The following is a 24,543-nucleotide window of genomic DNA, read 5'->3' on the forward strand; positions in this document are numbered from 1 at the left end:
GATGAGGAGTAGCGGGAAAATGAGGAGGAGGAGGGAGAAGAGAGGAAGGAGGAGAAGGGGGAGAAGGAGAAGAAGTCCTTGAAACTCTCACTCCAATTAATGAATAAAAAGAAAATCTGGTGTTGTGGCTCACATGGTAGAGTGCCAGCTGAGCAAACACAAGACCCTGAGTTCAAGCTCTAGTCTGGGCACAACTACAACCACACCACCACCACCACAACAAAAAACATCTTTATGCTATTACTTCTGAACTATAGTAGAGTTTATTTAATCTAATGGCAGGGACATAAAGATATTTCTGAAGGTTAATTGTTAAACTGCTTTCCTGGATGTACTTGCTGACTGAAAGATTCATTAGAACCAAGAAAATAAAGTTAGCATGACAGCACTAATCACCTAGCTACAAAAATTCTGTTCTTTTATTCACTGCTTGTTATTTTATATACTTCTACTTACCCTCCATTCAACCCAAACATAAACATGTCTGCAGGGACTGGGTGTCTGTGCTGCAGCCATGACCCACTCAGGAAAGATCATTACAATGGAACAACAGCAGAGAACAATGCAACAGAGAGCTTGGCTCTGCTCTGAAGCTTGGCTTCCTTTATGCTGGCCCTCACTCTACACAGCCATTCAGAAAGCTCCCTCAGTCAAGCTAGGCCATCTTCCACAGCCACTGTATGCAGCATCAGAGAAAAATTAAGGGAGATCCCTATTATTCTCCATCATGGAAGAATTAAGTAGTGTGGACAACAAAATAAAGTAAAACAGTATCACTGCTATGTAAACAATAGGAAATGAGCTTTAAGTAGAATTCACACAGAGATAAATAACTGGTAATAAAAGGTATTCTTCTTCTCCTTTTCTTTTCCTCTACTTTGCTTAAGCCCCTTCACCTCTTGGTGCCTGGGAGTGAAGAGCAGAGATGGGATGGAAACAGAGGAGGATGGAGGGAGCCAACTGCTTTGATAAAATAAATTAACCTTCTCTGATCCCTTTCCCATAGAATGTGAAACATACTAATGATACATACAGATGCACAACACCAAGTCACATATTACAATCTGTACACTGACTGCATAGCTCCTTATCCCTATAAAGAGTAAAGGGATTTAAAGATAATTTAATGAAAGATAATAACTCATAAATGATGAGTAGAAATTGAAAACCTTTGGAATATTACAAAAACCAATAATTATTGTATCTGAAAAATAAGTTAAATCTCTAACATAGGACCTCATCATAAAGAGAATTTATAAAATGCTATGATTTTCAGCCTATTTACCTGGAAGGCAGAGATCAGAAGGGCTGCAGTTCAAAGCCAGGCATAGCAAAATGTTTGGGAGACTCTACCTCAACTAGTAAAATCAGAATGTGGTGACATGTGCCAATCATCCTAGTTATTTGAGAAATATATAGAAGAAGGTCAAGGTCCAGGCTGAACTAGCCATAAATACGAGATCCTTTTTGGACTATAACATAAAAAGCTAAAAGGGCTGAGAAGCATGGCTCAACTGGTGGAGCACCTATCTAGCAAGAACAAGACCCTGAATCCAAACCAACAGTACCACAAAACAAAAACAAAAAAATGACCGGAAACTTAAATGGTGTAAGACTTTTTAAGTGAACATCAACACTTGAGTTATAGTGGATTGTTGTTTGTACTCTTAGCATCTTTTTGCATATATATATATATATATATATATGTATTATCTCTAAGTAGTTGTACAAAGGGGTGACAATTCAACATATTAGTTTATAAGAAGGAAGCATTTTGATCAATATCATCCCTTTAAACATTTTTCCTCTTCCCTCCCAAGCTACCCTCTCCTCCCAATTTTTCTAGTTTCATAGGCTATGTATTGGATAATATGACTACATTCTCCCTCCTTCATTTATATAAGTCCCTCCCCTTAACTTCCCTCCCAAACATCCCAAATACTAGCCTCAATTTGTTAGACTGTAAGTTAGTTCTTCTAAGGAGTTAAATAACATGAAAACTCCCCTATACATACCATACTTCAATTGATAGTATACATATGCATATGACTCTGCATATGTTTGCTTACATATTTGCTAATTACCTATAACTTTTACATGAGAGAAAATATGCATCCTTTGTCTCTGGGTCTGATTTAACATAATTTTTCTAGGTTGTCATTTCTTCACAGTGTGCATATATATATGTTTGTGTGTGTATATATACATATATATATATATCATATTTTCTTGATGCATTTGTCTATGGAGGGGCACCTAGGCTGTTTATATACCTTACCCATGGTGAATAGTTCAGCAACTATAGTTCAGAACATGGTTGTACATGTTTATTGCATCCTGACTCGTAATCTTTTGGATAAATGCTCCATAGTAGTATTACTGGAAAATAGAGTGGGTCTATGTTTACTTTTTTGGGGAATCTTCAAACTGCTCTGAATAGTGGGTTATACCTACCAGTTTACAGTTCTACCAATAGATTATTGGGGTTTATCTTTTCCCACATCTGTACCAGCATGTGTTGTTCTTTATATTCATTATGATAGATATTGTGAGTGAGAAGGAATCTCAGCGTTGTTTTGATTTACATTCCCTTTATGGGCAGAGGCCTTGAGCATTTCTTCTTGTAGCTATTGACCATTTTACTTCTTCTTGAGATGTTTCTATTTACCTCATTAGCATTTAAAAATATTTCACTTGATAAATAATGGCATTTATAGAGGCATATACATCTTCTCTCCAAGATTTGTGGTAAATGAAAATTTTTTGCTGAAATAAGAGACCTACTATCTAAGAAAAGCCCAGGATTGGATGGATTTACAGCAGAATTCTAGAAGGCCTTCAAGGCAGAACTCACACCAATACTCCTCCAACTCTTCAATGAAATTGAAAGAGAAAGTTCACTACCAAACTCTTTCTATGAAGCCATCATAACCCTCATCCCAAACCAGGCAGGGACTCATCAAAGAAAAATAACTATAGACCCATTTATTTGATGAACATCGATGCAAAACTTCTCAACAAAATTTTGGCCAATTGACTTCAACAATTCATCCAAAAAATCATACAATATGATCAAACATTCAAATCAATTAATATAATTCATCACATCAACAAGAGCAAGGATAAGAACCACATGGTTATCTCAGAAAAAGCATTTGACAAGATCCAACACCCCTTTATGATGAAGGCTCTGGAAAAATTAGGAAACCAGGGAACATTCCTCAATACAATAAAGGCTGGATATGACAAACCTATAGCCAGCATTATACTTAATGGTGAAAAAGTAAAGCCATTTCCTCTAAACTCAGGAATGAGAAAAGGATATCCACTCTCTCTACTTCTATTTAATTTAGTATTAGAATGCCTAGGACAGCAATAAGATAAAGGATAGGGAAAGATGAAAAAAAACTCTCCATCTTTGGAGATGACATGATCTTGTATTTAAAGAATCCCACCGACTCCACTCCCAAATTACTGAAGCTGATTTGAAAATTTGGCAAAGTAGGAGGGTATAAAATTAACCCTCAAAAATCAATGGCTTTTCTGTATGCCAACAATGAGAAGAGAGCAGCTGAAATCAGGAAAGCAATTCCATTTGTAATAGCCCCACAAAAAATAAAATACCTAGGAGTTACCTAAAGAACTAAAGGATGTCTACCATGAAAACTTTTAAAACCTAAAAAAGGAAATCAAAGCAGAACTTAGAAAGTGGGAAAACTTCCCATGCTACTGGATTGGAAGGATCAACATCGTGAAAATGGCAATACTTCCCAAGGCTATCTACAAATTATATGCAATATCTATCAATATTCGAATCTTATTCTTCAAGGAATGAGAAGAGGTAATCCAAAAATTCATTTGGACCAATAAAAGACCCTGAATAAGAAAAACGATCTTTAACAGAAAAAAATAGTGCTAGAAGAATATCAATACCAAAATTCAAACTCTACTACAAAGCCATACTCATCAAAACAGCTTGGTACTGGCACAAGAACAGACCTCAGGACCAATGGAATAGAATCAAAAACCCAGAAATGAACCCACATCTAATCTTCCATAAGAAAGCTAAAAAATAGAATGGACAAAAGACAGCCTCTTTAGTAAAGGGTGCTGGCAAAATTGGTTAATCTAAAACTAAAGCTAGATCCTTATATATCAGCATGAACCAGAATTAACTCCAAATGGATCAAAGACCTCTAAGTCAAAGCAGACACCCTGAAAAAATTACAGAAAGGAATAGGAGAAACCCTAGATTTCCTTGGCAAAGGCCGAAATTTTCTTAATAGAGACCCAGAAACACAACAAATCAAGGAATGGTTGGACAAATGGGATTGCATGAAGCTGCAGAGCTTCTGCATGGCAAAGGACATAGCTAGCAAGATTAATAGAAAGCCCATCAATTGGGAGAAGATCTTTATTAGCAATACAACAGATAAGGGTCTCATATCTAAAATGTACTTGGAACTCAAAAAATTAAATCCCCCAACAACAAATCCTCAAAGAAATACTGCTCGATAAATAAGTGGGCTAAAGACATAAAGAGAAACTTCTCTGAAGAGGAAATAAGAATGGCCAGTGGACACATGAAGAAACGTTCAACCTCCTTAGCCATAATCAAAATAACATTGAGATTCGACCTCACCCCAATTAAAATGGCTGTCATCAAGAACTCTAATAACAACAGATGCTGGAGGGAATGTGGACAGCAGGGAACCCTACTGCATGGTTGGTGGGAGTGTAAACTTGTTCAACCACTTTGGAAAGCAGTATGGAGGTTCATGAAATGACTCCACATAGAACTTCCCTATGACCCAACAATCCCACTTTTGGGCATTTACCCAAATGATTACAAACAAGACCATACTAAAGCTATCAGCACAACTATGTTTATTGCAGCATTATTTACCATAGCTAAGATATGGAACCAACCCAGATGCCCCTCAGTAGACGAATGGATCAAGAAAATGTGATACACACACACACACACACACACACACACACACACACACACACACACACTGGAATTCCATTCCTCTTTCAGAAAGAATGATATTGACCCATTTGTTAGGAAATGGAAAGACTTGGAAAAAATTATATTAAGTGAAGTAAGCAGGCCCAAAGAAACATAGGTCCCATGGTTTCCCTTATTTGCAATATCTAGTATATGTATGAGTCAAGCAGAAAAGGTCAGATAATGTGATGTTAAGAAAATGAACCCTTAGATATGTATTTAAATGTTTTTTTCTTTCATGCATTTGTTTCTAACGCATTTATAAGATTATCTCTTTGTTGTTTTGTATGTTCCTCCCCCACAGTATAACCCCTGCTTTCACTATATTTGATTTCGGTATAATTTGTGGAGGAGAAGGGGAAAAACAAGTCGTTTAAGGATACAGGTGGACCCGTTGCAACAATGAGAAGTATAAGTTGTCATGTCGAAAACGAACTTTGTAACTTTGGTGGTGGGGGAGGATTGGATGGGGGGGGCGGGGAGGGAGGCTGGGAAGGGATGTGAAGGGTAAATAAGAAATGTACTCATTATCTTGCCCATGTAATTGTAACCCCTCTGTACAGTATGTTCACAATAAAAAAAAAGAAAAGTCAGATCAAATGATGTTAAGGGAAATGATCCCCAAGATAGGGACACAAGTGGTTTTCTCTTTCTTGCTATTGTTTCTAACATTTATAAGGTACCTTGTGATATTTTTTGTTTCTTTGTATGTCATTCCCCCATGGTATAGCCCTTGTTTTCACTGTATTTGATGTTGGTATAATTTGGGGAGGGGAAGGGAAAAAACAAATTGTTTAAATGGGAATACAGGTTACCCATTGCAACAATGAGATGTACAAGACTCTATGTTGAAAAATGAACTTTACAATTTAGGTGTGGGGGGGTATTGTTGAGGAGGTGGGAGGGAAGGAATGGTAGTAGAAAAACAAAGGAGGAGGCAGCAATGCTTAATAAGAAATGTACTCATTGTACTCATTACCTTGCTCATATAACCATAACCCCTCTGTACAGTATTTTCACAATAAAAAACTTATTAAAAAAAACTTTTGTTGAAAAACTTACTCAAATAAGCTGGGTACCAGTGGTTCGTGCCTGTAATCCTACCTACTCAGGAGACTGATATCTGAGGATCCTGGTTCAAAGCCAGCTGGGGCAAGAAAATCCATAAGACTCATAACCAATTAGCCTTCAGAAAACTGGAAATGGAGCTGTGGTTCATTGTGGTAGAGTGTTAGCCTTGAGCTCTTGAACTCAGGGACAGTGCCCAGGCCCTGAGTTCAAGCCCCATGACTACCAAAAAAAAAGGATATTTTTTTCTGTGTTCATTAAGCATTATTCAGTAGGCTTCAGAAATGTGAAATTCATGATCTTGAGTTAAAACATCAAATTGATAACTAGGGATACAGGTGGACCCATTGCAACAATGAAATGTACAAGTGCTTATGTCGAAAAACAAACTTTACAACTTTGGTGGGGGGTGGGGAGAGGATTAAATGGGGGAGGGAGTATGGGAAGGGATGGGAAGGGGAAACAAAGAGGAGGCAACAATGTTTGTAAGAAATGTTCTCCTGATCTTGCCCATGTAATTCTAACTCCTCTGTACGGGATTCTCAAAATAAAAATAATATATATATAACATCAAATTGATTATCTTTTAGTTTTGTTTCTATAAAAATTAACAATTAACTAGATGTAACCACTGAATAGATTAGTACTCAAATTAGCATTCATCATCAATTTTGTTTTTGTTTTTTGTACTGTGGATCAAACCAAGGGCCCCACACATATTGAGTGTTCTATTACTATACCTTATATTTATTTTTTGTAAAAATCCATATAAATAGATTTCAAAAGTATCTTTCTCCCTTTTAGCATTTTCATTTTTTTTCTTTTACATATAAAACATCTTGATCATTTATAGTAGAAGGGATGTCTGCATTCAAATATATGCTGATGACTAGCAAATGATGTTAAAATAAAAAATATAGCATTCAGATTATTCATTCAGAACTATCAAAAACTCAAATAGAACATTTCTAAGAATTAAGTATCAATAACACCTTAAAATATACATTATTCTGCTAGGATGTGAGCAGTTAATAATGAAAAATAATTACCAACTTAATGGGTCTTTTTTATACATTTTTATTGTAAAAATACCATACAGAGGGGTTACAGTTACATGTGCAAGGTAATGAGTAAATTTCCTATCGAGCATTGTTGCCTCCTCCTTTGTTTTTCCCTGTCATCCCTTCCCTCCCACCATCACGACTAAACTTCCGCCCTATACCCCTAAATTGTGAAGTTCGTTTTTCAACATAGTGTCTTGTGCATCTCATTGATACAATAGGTCAACATGTATCCCTATTTAAACATTTTGTTTTATCCCTTTCCCAAATTAGAAAAGTGTATATACAAGATGAAGGGCACCAACATCAAATACAGTGAAAACAGGTGTTATACCATAGGGGAAGGAACATTCAAAGAAACAAAACAATCACATGGTACATTATAAATACCTTAGAAACAATAGCAAGAAAGAAAAAAACACTTGTGTCCCTATCTTGGGGTTCATTTCACTTAACATCATCTGGTAATATGTACATAGCTTTTGACCTTTTCTGCTTGTCCCAGACATATACTAGTTATTGCAAATAAGGGAAACCATGGGACCTATGTTTGTTTAGGCCTGGCTTACTTCACTTAATATAATTTTTTCCAAGTTTTTCCATTTCCTAACAAATGGGGCGATGTCATTCTTTCTGATGGAGGCATAGAATTCCATTGTGTATATATACCACATTTTCTTGATCCATTCATCTACTGAGGGGCATCTGGGTTGGTTCCATATCTTAGCTATGGTAAATAATGCTGCAATAAACAGGGTTGTGCTGGTAACTTTAGTATGGTCTTGTTTGTGTAAACAAACAAGGTAAATGCCCAAAAGTGGGATTGCTGGGTCATAGGGGAGGTCTATGTGGAGTCTTTCCCAAATAGCAAAAATGATCCTTAACAGAAAGAATAGTGCTAGAGGAATATCAATACCAAATTTCAAACTCTACTACAAAGCCATAGTCATCAAAACAGCTTGATACTGGCACAAGAACAGACCTCAGGACCAATGGAATAGAATTGAAAACCCAAAAATGAACCCACAGATCTATAGCTACCTAATCTTCAATAAGGGAACTAAAAAGTAGAATGGAAAAAAGACAGCCTCTTCAGTAAATGGTGCTGGCAAAACTGATTAATCATCTGTAGAAAACTAAAGCTAGATCCTTATATATCACCCTGTACCAGAATCAACTCCAAATGGATCAAAGACCTCTAAGTCAAAGCAGACACCCTGAAAACATTACAGGAAAGAATAGGAGAAACTCATAGGTCTCCTTGGCATGGGCCAAAATTTTCTTAATAGAGACCCCGAAACACAACAAATCAAAGAAAGATTGGACAAATGGGATTGCATGAAGCTGCAGAGCTTCTGCATGGCAAAGGACATAGCTAGCAAGATCAATAGAAAACCTGTGGATTGGGAGAAGATCTTCATTAGCAATACAACAGATAAGGGTCTCATATCTAAAATATACTTGGAACTCAAAAAATTAAATCCCCCAACAACAAATCCTCAAAGAAACAACTTCCCGATAAATAAGTAGGCTAAAGACTTAAGGAGAAAGTTCTCTGAAGAGGAAATAAGAATGGCCAGTAGACTGAAGAAATGTTCAAACTCTCTAGTCATAAAAGAAATGCAAATCAAAATAACATTGAGATTCTACCTCACCCCAGTTAGAATGACTATCATCAAGAAATCTAATAATAGATGCTGGAGGGGATGTGGCCAGAGGGAACACTACTGTAAACTTGTTCTACCATTTTGGAAAGCAGTATGGAGGTTCTTTAATTGGTCTTGTGCCTAAATAAGAGACATATAAAAGATATACAGGTTTAGCCATGTTAGATTACACCTGACTTACCTTGGGACAGAAAAAAAAATTAGTAAAAAACTTGTTTAAAAAATTCTGCTGTTCTAATTAGGGACATGGTGTCATGAAATACTTATTATGTTTTATTTCCCACTGTTAGGTAAACACCTGCTTCTTGCCCATATTCTAATTTAGCCAGTGCCCTAGTAACAAAGAGCAAATGGCTTTCTGAGTGGTTCATTCCAACTCAACTTTCCACAGAGAAGTAAAGTGTGATAGAGGAAAAAAATGATTCAAGTTTCCTTAGTAATAACTTTACTGTGGAAGTAAAAATGTGTGTAAGCATGCCTACTTAATGTGGTTTTTTTTTTCTCTCACCTGTGTGTACTTGTCACAAGGCATGCTAAGACCACAACAGTGGGCTAATGTGAAAACTGAACTCACCTGGAATTATGCAAAGATATAATAAGTCTCATTTCCCTTTTGGACTTTTCACAGGCTCAGAGCTGAGCATAAATGTGCACACAAGTCAAACAGTTTTAGTATCCAATATTAGACAAGCAAACATGTGATTTTACCTTTTTGTGTTATTTACATTTTTTCTGTTCAACAAACGCTAAGTTCCCCTCAGTTTTGTATAAACTCACATATGTATGCACGCATTCACATACATTACCATGCTTTTGTTAATTTAGTATAAATGATGCTCTTAAATTTGAACTTTTCCATGGTTCAAATTTATTGCTGCCAAATCTTCTTAAAAGGTGAGAACTCGTAGACCATATTTTTAAAAAGAAAAAACTTCATTATTTTCACATTTAGCATAATGTTTACAATGTTCAAAACTGATGTACTTTACTTAGTAGGTTCTACATCACAGACTGTGAACGTTTGTGGCAATAGTGTAGAGTTGTGGGGAATATACAAATTTCCAATTCTGGGTTCCTTAATTTTCAACCTTTGATCTCTGGAGTATGCTAAATGTAAACTTTGAGCTACTACAGGTGAAATATACTTGCTTAAATACTAAGATAAAAGGATTTATGGATACTCCCCATGGCTTCATTTGCTTAGGAAACAGACTGAAAGAACAATGATGTTAGCTTTCAGATGTCTGGAGGAAATATTCATGCATGACATCTGTTTTCGCTAGGGATTTGATACACATTTGCTTTAATGTACTGGTGTGTTCCTCATTACCTTAAATGCTGTATGCTAAAAACAAGAGTGTGATCCATTTTTTCCAAAGAAAAGAAAATACTCATAAATCCCAAAGTCCTTTTCTCTGACAAACAATAATATAGGGGTTAAGCTTTTGAAAAAGCTTAAATGTGCAAACAATTGTGTTTCTATTTGTCTAAGTTCTTAAAGATTATATGTAAGTCTTCCATAAGCCTTCCATACGTGTAAGTCTCCCTTGTTACTGACGAATTATTCAAAGCCAAAAAGAACATGCCTTTGAAAATCAACAGTTAAAAGAAATAAGACCTGCATCTCTAAATAGCTCAAGTCATCAATTCAAAATGCTTGAGGTATTAATCCTCTGGAAAATCGTTTGGCTTCCAGAAGTTCTAAGATGTTAAACATCTCTTGTGGATGCTCTGGAATTTAACCACGAACTGAGAAGTTCTACACCAAACATGGGATGCCACTAATCACACCACACCAGCTGCCTTCCAACACCAACATGATTGTGAAATTGCCCTTTATGAAAAACATATGATATATCCCAAACCCTTCAGGATTCTACCCAGTATACGGACAACTGATAAACAAATTAGGGTATGTATCCCCCTCTGTAAAAAGCTGTACAAGTAAAGCATACAAGATCTGTTAAAGAAAAACAATTTGGTATCCAATATGAGGAGTACAATATACTGCATGTTAGCACATCATACGGGCAGATGTTACTGTACAGCATGAGAATTTGATGGAGCTCTGAAATTAAATATCTCAAATCATTTCCCAATGCCACAAAATGATAACAAACAATGCTTACAGGATCTAAGTCAGACTTAGTGAACATAAGATGCCTTCCACCAACTGAAAAGAAAATTCTATTCTGAAATTAAGGAGAAATTGATGTCACCTTTGTTTCCTCCTGGCACGATCCTTAGGATCTTGGATTCAGACCTTTGATTTATGAATCCTGATATAATTTGAAACAATGAAGAAGACTTTAAAACTCCTCACTCAGAGAACTGAAGGAAATAAATGAATTGAATTGCTAACTTACATGTTTATATGTGTATGTATGTATGTATGTGTTTATGAATGGGTGCTATAACCTAATTTGGAGATCAGAATTAAATATTGCATTCATTACAATAACTTCGGGTCTCAACCAAGGAGAACAGAGTGAGTTAAGGACAGAAGGCTATAATAAAAAATAATGAAATAATAATTTCCATGTTGCCATCTCCCTGCCAAGATATGGGATAGTCTCAGTTTGACTTGAGAACTTCACTCCTGATTGGTGGTATTCAACTTTGAACATAAATTCTACAGTTTTCTAAATACAAAATGCATGTTTTGAACAATGGAAACACTTTATATACAGTATATTCAGCAACAATACACATGTTGGATACCTGTATGAGCCCAACACTGACCAATTTATTGTATTATCAAGGTTATGTACAGAGGGGTTACAGTTACATAAGTAAAGTAATAATAAGTACATTTCTTGTCAAGCTTGTTACCCCTTCCCTCATTCCTCTCCTACTTTCCCTCCCCCAGCCCCCATGTGTACAGTTCATTTCCAACATATTGTCTTGTGTATATCACTGTTGCACTGGTTCCCCTCTTGCCCTTTGTCTCGTCATTCTGTTATTCCTCTTCCCTTCCCTAATTCAAATAAACATATATACAATAGGAGGTACAAAAAAATCAAATACAGTGACAACAGGGGATAAACCATAGAGGGAAGAACATAGAAAAGAAACAAGAAAAATTACATAGTGCATTAAAAACAACAAAGTAAAACTTCTTGTGTCCATGTCTTAAAGTTCATTTTGCTTAGCATCATCTTATATGGTCATATGTACAAAGCTACTGAGCTATTCTTCTCATCTGTTAAGATTATCCTAGAAGTATACTAATCATTGCAAATGAGGGAAACCATGGTATCTATATGTTCCTTTGGGTCTGGCTTACTTCACTTAATTTTTTTTTCCAAATCTTTCTAGCTCCTTACAAATGGGGTGGTGCCATTCTTTCTGATGGAAGCAAAGAATTCATATATATATATATATATATATATATATATATATATATATTACACACACACACACACACACTCCTCATTTTCTTGATTCATTCATCTACTGAGGGACATCTGGGTTGGTCTGTATCTTAGCCTGGGCAAATAATGCTGCGATAAACATGGTTTATGCATGGACTGGGTAAAGATCTTTACTAGCCAACAGACAACAGACAAGGGCTTCATATCTAAAATATATTTAGAACTAAAAAAAGGAAATCCCCCAAAAACAAATTCTCAAAGAAATAACTGCCCCATTAATATGTGGGTTAAAGACTGAAAGAGTAACTTCTCTGAAGAGGAATAGACAACAGACACATGAAGAAGTGTTCAACTTCTCTGGCCATAAAAGAAATACAAATCAAAACATCACTGAGATTCCACCTAACCCCAGAAAGAATGTCTATAATCAAGAATTGTAATAACAACAGATGCTGGAGGGGATGTGGACAGAAGGGAACCTTAGTGCATTGATGGTGGGAGTGTAAACTTGTTCAACCACTTTGGAAAGTAGTATGGAGGTTCCTCAAAAGACTCCACAGAGAGCTCCCTTATGACCCAGCAACCCCACTTCTGGGCATTTTACCCAGTGACCAATTTTTAAAGTGCAAAATTAATTTCATTCCAAACTTAGCTAGACACCAAGCAAAGGAAATTGCTGACAAAGCCCAGCTATTTAAGACATGCTATTGTTAAATGTTTCTTCTTGAAGATAAGATTTACCATAAAAAAGATTTACCATAAGATTTGTGGTCTATGTCTCTTTCATTTTGAGTTTTGTTTAAAGGTTAAGAAACTTCAGAAACCATTAAAGTGAATGTTCTGTATTGATTGAGTAAAACAAATTGACCAATAGATAATTGTGTATGGATAGGTAGATTTAGACTAATTTATGGCAGAGTTTTAAACACCGCGCCCCACCCCCCCACCAGTTTGCCTTTCTATTAAAGTAGCTGGCTTGAAAACACACCCAGTAGGCTGAAGACAGCTGATAGAGCAATGAAGAAATTTTCCTAAAGGGATTATAATGACATAATTATTCATTTCATATGTGAAATGCATTATGATGGAACATAACTTGAAAAGACTCCAAGAAAGGAAAGATGTCCTGATTTTGGGTATTGATTCTTCAGTGAAGATATTTACCTCACAAGAACCCAGATGTTTATACTTTCTAGCATAACTTTTATTTGAAACTGCTTGGCTGGATACATGCATTACATCAGAACAAGTAACCAGATCATGATAAACTAGATTATCTGTATGCCCAGATCATCTCCTGATGTAAATTAAGTACCAGCTGAAGTCAATCAGTGTAGTATAGTTTATTAAACTATTGCTGTGTTAATGAAACTTCCAAAGGTGATTCACCTATTATCTGGGATTTTATTAGCCCCTTAAAAAATAAATCTGATTCAATTTAGTCAGATAAAGCTGTTTCCAATGATGAGCTTCATAAAGTGATCTTAAAGAAAGAAAATTTTAAAAAACTTGCAGTTTTAATTATGTTTGACATTTATAATACTCTAAGTTATTCATTTCTACACATATTGATACCCTACTAGCTGTACAAAACGTTACAAGATATATAATCATGCTGTTTTCCAAAGATGCATGTGGCAGTATCACAGAGAGGCTATTTTGCCCTGGGATTCTTACACCATTGTGACACTACCCAATATGTTATGGCAATTGTAATACTTTGTAGAACAGTGGAAAAAATACATCTAAAAATAACTGTGCCATTTCTGAGCAAAAGCAGAAGTAATTGATGTTTCCTAGAAAAATGATCCCACCTGGCTTTGTAGAAGAGCAGCATGAGGGTGTCGGTGACAGGTAGATCCAGAACACAGCTTTGTCCTCAATATCATTCTGATTCTCTGAAACCTGAAAGCAAGGTTCATAGAGATTCTTTAGAATGTTCCACTTGAAAGCCAGATTACACTATTTAAGTGGCCTAGGGAGTTCTGTATTAAAGACCCCCTGCTGCTCAGGCTTTTTTCCCCCATTATAATATTTTGCTGAAGATTTAACCCTGTAGATGTTCTATCATTTAACTAATATGGCTCAAAAGGTTGTCATTGCTGGTGTCTGAATTATATCACTGCAAATAAACCTTGCTACCAAAGGAATTGCTTACTTAGCAAAGACATTTTATGGCATATTAGCATAAAAATACTACTTCCATCTTTCAAGTTTATTTGTAATGTAAGTGCTGAGGAAAAAAAAGAGCATTAATGGGATACAAATACATGCTACTTTGGCAGCAAGCTAATTTGTAAATGCATATTTGCAAACTTCCAGTGCATTCCTTTGCTCTAACTTAGACCTTATGTAACTCATAGTGGTTTACATGTTAGAAAAAGAGGGAGGAAATATCTGTGTTTCTCAGCACTTCCATTTAACTTGCAGGAAATTGGTAGTCAACTACTGGGTTATTGTCCCTTGCTATGTGTGACCTGCAAAGCAGGTGAATGAAGCAATTCAAAGCAAGGCAGTTTTTACAGGAGAATAAAACATTAAGGCATAGGTTGTTTGAAGAGATTTTTTTTAACTTTGCTCTGAAACCAATGTTACAGTGAATAGTAAGCTGATGTAAGAAAGAGAGCTATTTACCAACCATTTTCACTGTCTCTTGACCTCTGTTGAACACCCTGGCTTGGTGGATACTACAAATCATATTAAAGCTCTTGTCTCAGAATCAGAGAAGTCTGGACTCAACATTTGTCTTAACATTATGTGTTATGTTATTAGACAAATCTTTTAACCTAACATTAAATTCCTTCCTCCATTTTTGAATGTGCATAACATATTGATATTTATGGCTAAAGTAAGTTACCAGACTTCGAGTTAGAGAAAGTAGACTCTTTTGCTTACATTTGGCACGGAATAAAATTAGAGCTTAATACATTTAAGAGATTTATACAAAGTCCCTTACATAGACAATAGCAGAGTTGCACACACATTCCAAGATTTCTCTCCCCTGATAGTTACTGCCATTTCAAAATTTAGAATTTTCATTTACTAGGTTGTGTTAGGCATCCTGACTTTACCATTATACATGAATTATTTTCATTTTTAAGATAAATAAATTATTATTTGATCCACACATGTTAAAAATAATTAAGAGGAAAACAAATGTTAAACAGCTAGTCAGATCAAATATATCTCCCACTTTTTTTTTCTTTTTTTTCTTTTTGCCGGTCTTGGAGCTTGAACTCAGGGTCTGGGCCTTGTTCCTGAGCCTCTTTGTAAGGCTAGCACTTTACCACTTGAGCTACAGCACTGATTCCAGCTTTTTCTGATTGGTTTATTGGACATAAGAGTCTTCCGGACTTTTCTGCATGGACTTTTCTGCCTAAGCTGGGTTCAACTCATGATCCTTGGATCTTAGCTTACTGCGTAGCTAGGATTACAGGCATGAGCCAATAGTGCCTGGCTATGCCTGTTATTTTGAAACTTTGTCCATGGTTCTCCTGAACTATTTCTACTTGGAACAGTTTCTTCCTGAGTTTCACTACTAAGCTCATCTGAAATTCTTTTTGACAGCCCATAAGAATCCCTGTAATACTAGGAAATACAGGATGAAGGTCATTTGCAAGTTCAAATCCTTCATAGATTGAATGTTGATTCAGCACTGCTTTAATTGACATATATTTCCTATAAAGTTTTTATCTATTTAATTTTTATGGCCATCTCAAAACTTAGATTATAATAACAATTATAACAAAATATAAACCTGCAAATTAACATATTCAAATAGAGAGTTTTTAAGTTTGATTTTTCTTAGTAATAGCATACTTTACTGTGTAATTTATTTTATTCCCTGTCCCTCACTGGAAAGAAAGTATAGAACCTGTAATTGTTATTCCTACCACATCCTCAAAACTTACAGAAAGTGCATAGAACATTGGCCTCTGATCATTAGCTGTTAGACAAATGATAATTCCTTTGACCAAACTAAAGCCCCTTACTTTTTGTACTCTTGTACACTGGCATTCATTAATGCCCTAGAAATTATGTATAAACACAGTTGAACTATTTTGGATTGATCATCCTTTCTCAGAGACATAGCAGACTTCTCAAACAGGTGATAGACTAGAAAGGAGCAATTCTCAAATTCATGGGATTAAAGAAAACTGTATAAAGGAGATTTTATGAGATTAATATTCTGCAGTCAAAACTATACCCAACAGAATATATATTATCTTATTTTATTTTTTTAATTATTAATGGTTTTATCGTGAAAATACTGTACAGGGGGGTAAGAATTACATGAACAAAGTAATGAGTACATTTCTTATCAAGTATTGTTGCCTCCTCCTTTGTTTTCCCCTACCATCCTTTCCCTCCCACCTACTCAACTATACTCCCCCACAACCCCACACCTCCCACCCCCACCTAAATTATAAAGTTCATTTTTCAACATAGTGTCTTGTACATCTCATTGCTGCAATAAGTCAATCTGTATCCCAATTTAAACAATTTGCTTTTACCTTCCTCTCCCCAAATTATACCAGCATCAAATACAGTGAACATAGGGTTATACCATGGGGGAAGGACTGACAAAGCAACAAAAAAAAATCAGATGTTACCTTATAAACATGTTAGAAACAATAGCAAGAAAGAAAAGACCACTTGTGTCCATATCTTGGGGTTCATTTCACTTAACATCATTTTATCTGACCTTTATTGCTTGTCCCAGACATATACTAGTTACTGCAAATAAGGGAAACCATGGGACCTATGTTTCTTTGGGCCTGGCTTACTTCATTAATATAATTTTTTCCAAGTCTTTCCATTTCTTAACAAATGGGGCGATGTCATTATTTCTGATAGAGGAATAGAATTCCATTGTGTGTGTGTGTGTGTGTGTGTGTGTGTGTGTGTGTGTGTGTGTACACACAATGGAATATATATATATATATAATGGAATTATATATATATATATATTCCACATTTTCTTGATCCATTCATCTACTGAGGGGGCATCTGGGTTGGTTCCATATCTTAGCTATGGTAAATAATGCTGCAATAAACATAGTTGTGCTGGTAGCTTTAGTATGGTCTTGTTTGGGATCATTTGGGTAAATGCCCAAAAGTGGGATTGCTGGGTCATAAGGGAGCTGTATGTGGAGTCGTTTGAGGAACCACCATACTACTTTCCAACGTGGGTGAACAAGTTTACACTCCCACCAATAATGCAGTAAGGTTCCCTTCTGTCCACATCCCCTCCAGTATCTGTTGTTATTAGAGTTCTTGATTATAGCCATTCTAACTGGGGTCAGGTGGAATCTCAATGTTGTTTTGCTTTGCATTTCTTTTATGGCTAGAGAGGTTGAACATTTCTTCATGTGTCTATTGTCCATCCTTCTTTCCTCTTCAGAGAAGTTTCTCTGTAAGTCTTTAGCCTACTTTTTTATTGGGCAGTTGTTTCTTTGAGGATTTGTTGTTGGGGGATTTAGTTTTCTGAGTTCTAGGTATATTTTAGATATGAGACCCTTGTCTGTCCCCTTGTCTGTCGTATGGCTAGTGAAGATCTTCTCCCAATCTGTGGGCTTTCTATTGATCTTGCTAGCTATGTCCTTTGCCATGCAGAAGCTCTGCAGCTTCATGCAATCCCATTTGTCCAACCTTTCTTTGATTTGTTGTGTTTCTGGGTCTCTATGAAGAAAATTTCTGCCTGTGCCAAGGAGACTTAGGGTTTCTCCTATCCCTTCCTGTAATGTTTTCAAGGCATCTGCTCTGCTTTCAAGGTCTTTGATCCATTTGGAGTTGATTCTGGTGCAGAGTGATATATAAGGATCTAGCTTTAGTTTTCTACAGGTGATTAACCAATTTTGCCAGCACAATTTACTGAAGAGGCTGTCTTTCTTCCATTCTATCTTTTAGCTCCCTTATTGAAGATTAGTGGCTATAGATCTGTGGGTTCATTTTTAGGTTTTCAATTCTATTCCACTGGTCCTAAGGTCTGTTCTTGTACCAGTACCAAGCTGTTTTGATGACTATGGCTTTGTAGTAGAGTTTGAATTTTGGTATTGATATTCCTCCAGCACTGTTCTTTCTCCAACAGAATATATTTTAAAACGAGCTTTTATTAATGACTTAACACTAGAACTTGGGGCCAGATCAACATAGCAGGAGAATTCATACAAAATAATTTACTGTATGAGAAATATTTTATTTCTATGGTTCCTGAAAAACAAATATTTTTTAACTCCTAAAGACAGAAATTTTGCAAGTGAATTATCTACTATGTGTGATAGGTAAAAGTCATTAAACTTTCAGAATTCTTCAAGTATTTCTATAGGTACTACAAGATACGTATTATTATCTCTAGTTTTCTTATAAAAGAAACAAGGCTCAAATTATGTAGCAGACTAGTTCAAACAAACTAATGTAGGCCCAGAAATTGACCTCAGTTACTTTCAATGCTGAAGTTACAGCCTGCCTGCTTTTCGTCCTTCCTTCTTTTCTTCTTTCCTTCTTACTTTCCTTTGTTCTTTCATTCTTCTTTTTTATTTTTAAATAAGTTTTTTATTGTGAAAATACTGTACAGAAGGGTTACAGTTACATAAGCAAAGTAATGAGTACATTTCTTATTAAGCATTGTTGCCTCCTCCTTTGTTTTTCCCCTACCATCCCTTACCTCCCACCTCCTCAACTACACTCTCCCCTACCACCCACCACCCACCCTCGCCTAAATTGTAGTTAGTTTTTCAACATAGCATCCTATACATCTCATTGTTGCAATGGGTCATCCTATATCCCTATTTAAACAATTTGTTTTTTCCCTTCTCTTCCCCAAATTATACTAACATCAAATACAGCGAAAAGAGGGGTTATACCGTGGGGGAGGAGCATACAAAGCAACAAAAAAAAATCTTTCTTCTTAATCACTAATGATACTTTCCTAAATATACAAAAATGAGCCAAAATTCGGCAGTTTCTCTACCATGGTTTAGTTTTCAGCTATGGGAGAAATACTCTATTTTTAGAAAATGGCAACAATTTTGCAGGTTCCATGAAAAATGGATCTCACTTGGAGTTACAGCGGGCTCCTATTTTATATGGACCACCCTGTGAGGGGGTGTCTTCTCCACAGGCTCTTTGTATTTCATAGGAGCAAATTTTTCAATTACAACAAAAAGTTTCATTTAAGATGAAATTAGTCATTATTTAAAGGGCAATTCAAATCATTTCTCCCAAAGCATTCTACTTAGAATGGGAGCTGTTTCAATGGGAGTCTTACATTTTTTTTTCCTGTAGTGCATGTGTCAGCCAGGTGTGTGGCAAGAAGTAAGGCATAGATTTCATACAGATGTGTGCCATTGAGACTAGAACTGTGCATACTTATCCCTCCTTTATAGCCACATAGAGTCATTCTGATTCTAAGATATCAAAGAACATAATACATACATTCAAACAAATTACTCCAAAGAAGAAAAGAATTAACTTCTTCTTTGCCATTAGCTTCTCTCAATTGCTTTTGAATGTTAGTGTTATTTGTTATTTGATAGCCCAGTAATCTTCTATCTTAAATATAGGTTCTCCTACCAAAATTGGCCTCTGAGATTCTAGTGGCATAATAAATCCTGACTGAGGGAGTTTGTCTTCACGATATTGAAGTTGGCTAGCAAATTAAGAAAATCAAACACTGGAGGAATAAGTGGTGGAATATCAACTGCACGGATACATTTTGGTTCTGGCAAGTTTCACTTCTCATTTCTTCATGTAGAATTCAAATCAAGATTCCTTTGGATTTTTAAATATGCATACCTTGCCAATATACAAATATATATAATATGCATATACATATTATATAGTGTATATGCATGTATACATACATATATACATGTATATATACATGTATATATACTATATATACATATATAATATGTGTATATTATATTCAGCCATAATCAGGAAAATGCCAAAGATTCTAGAATACATGTTAAACATAAGAAGAGACCATAATAGTGCATAATAAATTCATAAGAGATATTATCTATAGGGACAGTAGGAGTATAATGAGCTTTGCATTGCTAAATAGTGGGAAAAGGCAAAATTTTTACATTTAGAGTTTTTCCATTTTCTCTGATATACGAACTTTAACAGCAGTTAAAGTTTTAGAATCTAAGTATTTTATGACTGGTATATCACTAGTTGTGCTGAATTTGAAAGTATATTCAGAGATGCAGAAGTTTGGAGATCATATTTGCTTTACCAAAAATATAACAGACAAGGTTACATTTGTAAAATAACTAGGATTGTTTAATATCACAAGTAAAAATACATGAAAGCACCCAATGAAATATTTACCTAGTTTGGATGTTGACAAGACATATACAAATACAGAAAACTTAAGAAAGTTGAAAATGCCCACAACAATATGCTAAGAATACTAACCAGCATTAGCAAGGTGTTACCTCACTACATGACTTGCAATATGGATAAAAAGTAGTGTGATCATATTCAATACTGAGCAACTTAGAGAATGATTATGGTATCTCTAGTAGATGGAAAATGTTGTGGTTATTTACCAAAAAACAACAACAACAACAACTTAAGCATGTATTCTAATCTAAGCTCTGGAGAATTTAGCAAATTGAATTTCAAAACAATTTGACATCAGGGGTATTTCACAGGAAAATATGCAGGAGAAAAGTGTAGCAATATAAACGCACTAGGAAGAATAATGCAGCTTTCTCTTTTAGAATATATTAGTTATATAAAGGAAGATCCTTGTTTATTTCCATACAACATATAATGTATTATTACTGAATTGACTCTTTATTGCTCTTTATAGCTCCTCCCCTATAAGCCAGTTTTAATCTGAGATCACATTCATAGTTTGGCTTCTGTTTACCTCTTCATTCTTCTTTTAAAATTCTGCTCTCATTTTAATCATGTTCAACTTCAGCTTCTGGTGTTTTCCTCCTCTGAGCCTTTGATGGTGTTTTTTCTTCTTTCTTAGAATCCTTTCCCAATCTGATGTGCTTGTGAAACTCAACTTGATTCTTTGAAACTCTACAAAAACATTCACCTTTTCTGTAATATCTTTCTTGGCTTGCCTCTTCTTTTCCACATCCTTATCTACTTAAAGACAATTTTGAGGCATGGGTCTATAATAAGCTCTTAACACTGGTCTAAAATTCATTCAAAAGTTTGTCTCTACCGTTAAGAAATTAAGTGTCTATATTGTGATTAGAACACTGCAGATAATAAATGGGAAAAAAAACTGGACCAAGAGAAAATTGGTTCTGCTTTGTGATATTTACTTACCGTGACTCAGGGCAAAGGAAGTGGTTTTGGAGGCTTAATGAATTGGGCTTTGCTCAAGACTCAAATGGAGAGATGCTGAAAGTCCCTTCTCCACTCTACAGAAAATAGCTAAGACAATTTGGAGGAAAGTTGTCTATGAAATGGGATTTATGCGACAGAATCTAGGGAGTCCTGAAAGGTTGAGAGTACAAGTCTGTTAGGACTCAGGTTGAAAGAAATAATTAGCTAACACCACTGAGAAATCAAACAAGAAACCTGTGCCACTAGGCGTAATGGTCATCTGACCTTCTTTTGTGCTGTAGATTCTGTTTGTTGCTTTTATATGGCTCCTGCTCTTAACTCTCTTCCCAAAGGTATACTCATGCTAACAGAATCTGGAGTGAAAACACATCTGCTTTTCACTTAACTAAAATTTCACAGACTTTATATAAATATGTAACATTCCCTCCCAAAACAGCATTTTGCATCTTTCTTTTCTCAATCAGTTTTCAAGGGATAGACTTAGAATTTTCTCCAATTGGTATTTTCCCTGACTAATAACACTGGATAGAAAATACTTAAATTAATATCCTATAGCAGCATAGTCATATCTTCCTTCTTAACATTTATTATCATGATTAACGACAGGCTTCCCTCTCAGCACTATCATTAACAGATGTCCTCATGCAGACATTAGTTCAAGTTGGTCTATGTCACTGTCCATGGCTTTTAAGGCTGATGCAAAGAGAAAAATGGTCCATCTAGTTATACTTTGTGTCCTTAGCTCTACATGTCCCAACAGACAACCTACTGCAAGTATATATAAACAAATTAAAAGTAAAATCTCTTTTCACAGTATCTGATCATTTGTTTTTTTCAACTCTAGAATACATATGAAAAACACTTAAATTGAAACATCTCTTACTTTTAGGAGAGTTCCACAGATTCAGTAAATACCTGAGACAGGTGCTGTATGAGGTAGAGTTCCAGGAGGCTTCCTAGAAAATGACATCTGTCAATAAGTTTGGAAGGTGACTAAAAGTTAGACAAAATCAGGAGTCAGTGACTCAGACCTGTATCTCTCCCTGCTCATAAGATGGGAGTTTGAGGATCACAGTCCAAGGCCCGTTCAGAGGGAAAAAAAATTGTGAAATCTCCATCCCAAACAGTAGCTGGGTGGTGTTCATGATTGTCATCCCAGGCACTTAGGAGGCTAGGATCAGAGAGATCAGAGTATTTTGATTTGAGGACAGTCTGAACAAAAAGAACAAAAAAAAGCTGGATATAGTATAATGAGAATGTACTTGTTACCCAAGCCATGGTGAAAAGCAGAAATGTGACAATCATGCTTCAAAGCAGGCCACTGTAAAACGTGAGGCTATCTGAAAACTAACTTAAGTATATACACATATATAGTTTCACATACCTACTTGAGTTATAACTCATTTTTTATTATTATCATTATTTATTGTGAAAATACTGTACAGAGGGGTTACAATTACATGGGCAAGGTAATGAGTACATTTCTTATCAAGCATTGTTGCCTCCTCCTTTGTTCCCCCTTCCCATCCCTTCCCATCTCCCCCCTCCCCACCGCACCAGGCTCCCCTCTTCCCCCACTCCCTGCCAAAGTTGTAAAGTTTGTTTTTTGACATAACATCTTGTACATCTCATTGTTGAAGTGGGTCCACCTGTATCCCTATTTAAATAATAAGGATTCTTGTCCATATGGCAGTGCTAATAGCTTCCCCACAATACTTGAATGCATGCCTAACTTTTTACTTCATACCACCATTTCTGCTTTACCATTTGGTTAAAACTTGAATTGGTTTTCATTTTCCAAATAATCAGCAACTTTTTTATCATACCAAACTTCTTTTTAAAAAAGTAAATGAAAGAAAATTTATGTTTAAATCGATCTAATTTCCAGATATTAAACGAGACTGAGTGTTGTCTTGTTTAAAATGTTTTAAATAGATTTTACTGGAAAACAATTATAGGTAAGAGAAAATACAGAGGCTTCTTAACTCACTAACAAAAAAAGCAATAACAAATGACCTTATTCAATCAGTAGTAAACACAAATCCCCAAGTTCAAATCTCACTATGCAAAATTAAATTTAAAAATAACTAAGTTTAATAAATAATTGGAAAAGAATTTGAAACAGGAGACACACATATAGGAAGACACACATATAGGAACATGAAAGCATGAGCCTGGTAATGTTTTAAAACCATCAGGTTTCAGTAATGTCTTAAGGCTAGGGCATGAGTTTAGATGAGAGAAAGGGTAGCTAGATGAACAGATAACCCTTGATAGTCAACAGCATTTTCTGCTGTTTAAATTTTTATCCTGAAGGCAATAGGAGTCACTTTAGATAGTTTAGGATGAGTAGCTTTATCATATTGGTGTTTCTCAAGAAATCATTCTGGGCTAAGTATGAAATGTAAAGTGGTCAGGGGAATAAGCCCATGAGTTATTACAGTTGTTGAGGTGAGACAGGGAATCCTGGAAAATTGCCTGTTTGGGAGAGAAGATGATGGGGCAGTTTGGGGCCAGCTGAGATAGCTCTAAGAAAATGACTATAGACTCTTCTTGGTTTATATGGTTATGTAGTTTATACTCCCAGGCCTAAGAAGATCACACATTGTTACTCTAAACTATGTTCTAACTGTATCATCCACAAAAGGACTAAATAGACAATACTGCACTAAGCTGCTGCCAGGTTTTCTGTAGACTTAGGTAATAAACCTGGTTAATGGGGATTGGTCTATGCTTGGTTTTGATTTAGTCCTGAACTACAGTAATAAAAGAACAGAGGGGTTGGAGATTTAGCTCAGTTGAAGAGCACTTGCCTGGCAAGTACAATGCCCTGAGTTTGGCCCCAGCTCTAAGAAAAGAAGGAGGGAGGGAGAGAGAGAGAGAGAGATAGACAGAGAGACAGAGAGAGAAAGAGAGAGAGAAACACACAGAGAAACATAGAGAGAGAAATGAGAAACACAGAGAGAGAAACACAGAAACAGAGAGAGAAAGACAGAGAAAGTTAGGAAGGAAGGAAGGAAGGAAGGAAGGAAGGAAGG

Source organism: Dipodomys ordii, unplaced genomic scaffold, assembly GCF_000151885.1.
Source record: "Dipodomys ordii isolate 6190 unplaced genomic scaffold, Dord_2.0 Scaffold28, whole genome shotgun sequence".
Classification (NCBI taxonomy): domain Eukaryota; kingdom Metazoa; phylum Chordata; class Mammalia; order Rodentia; family Heteromyidae; genus Dipodomys; species Dipodomys ordii.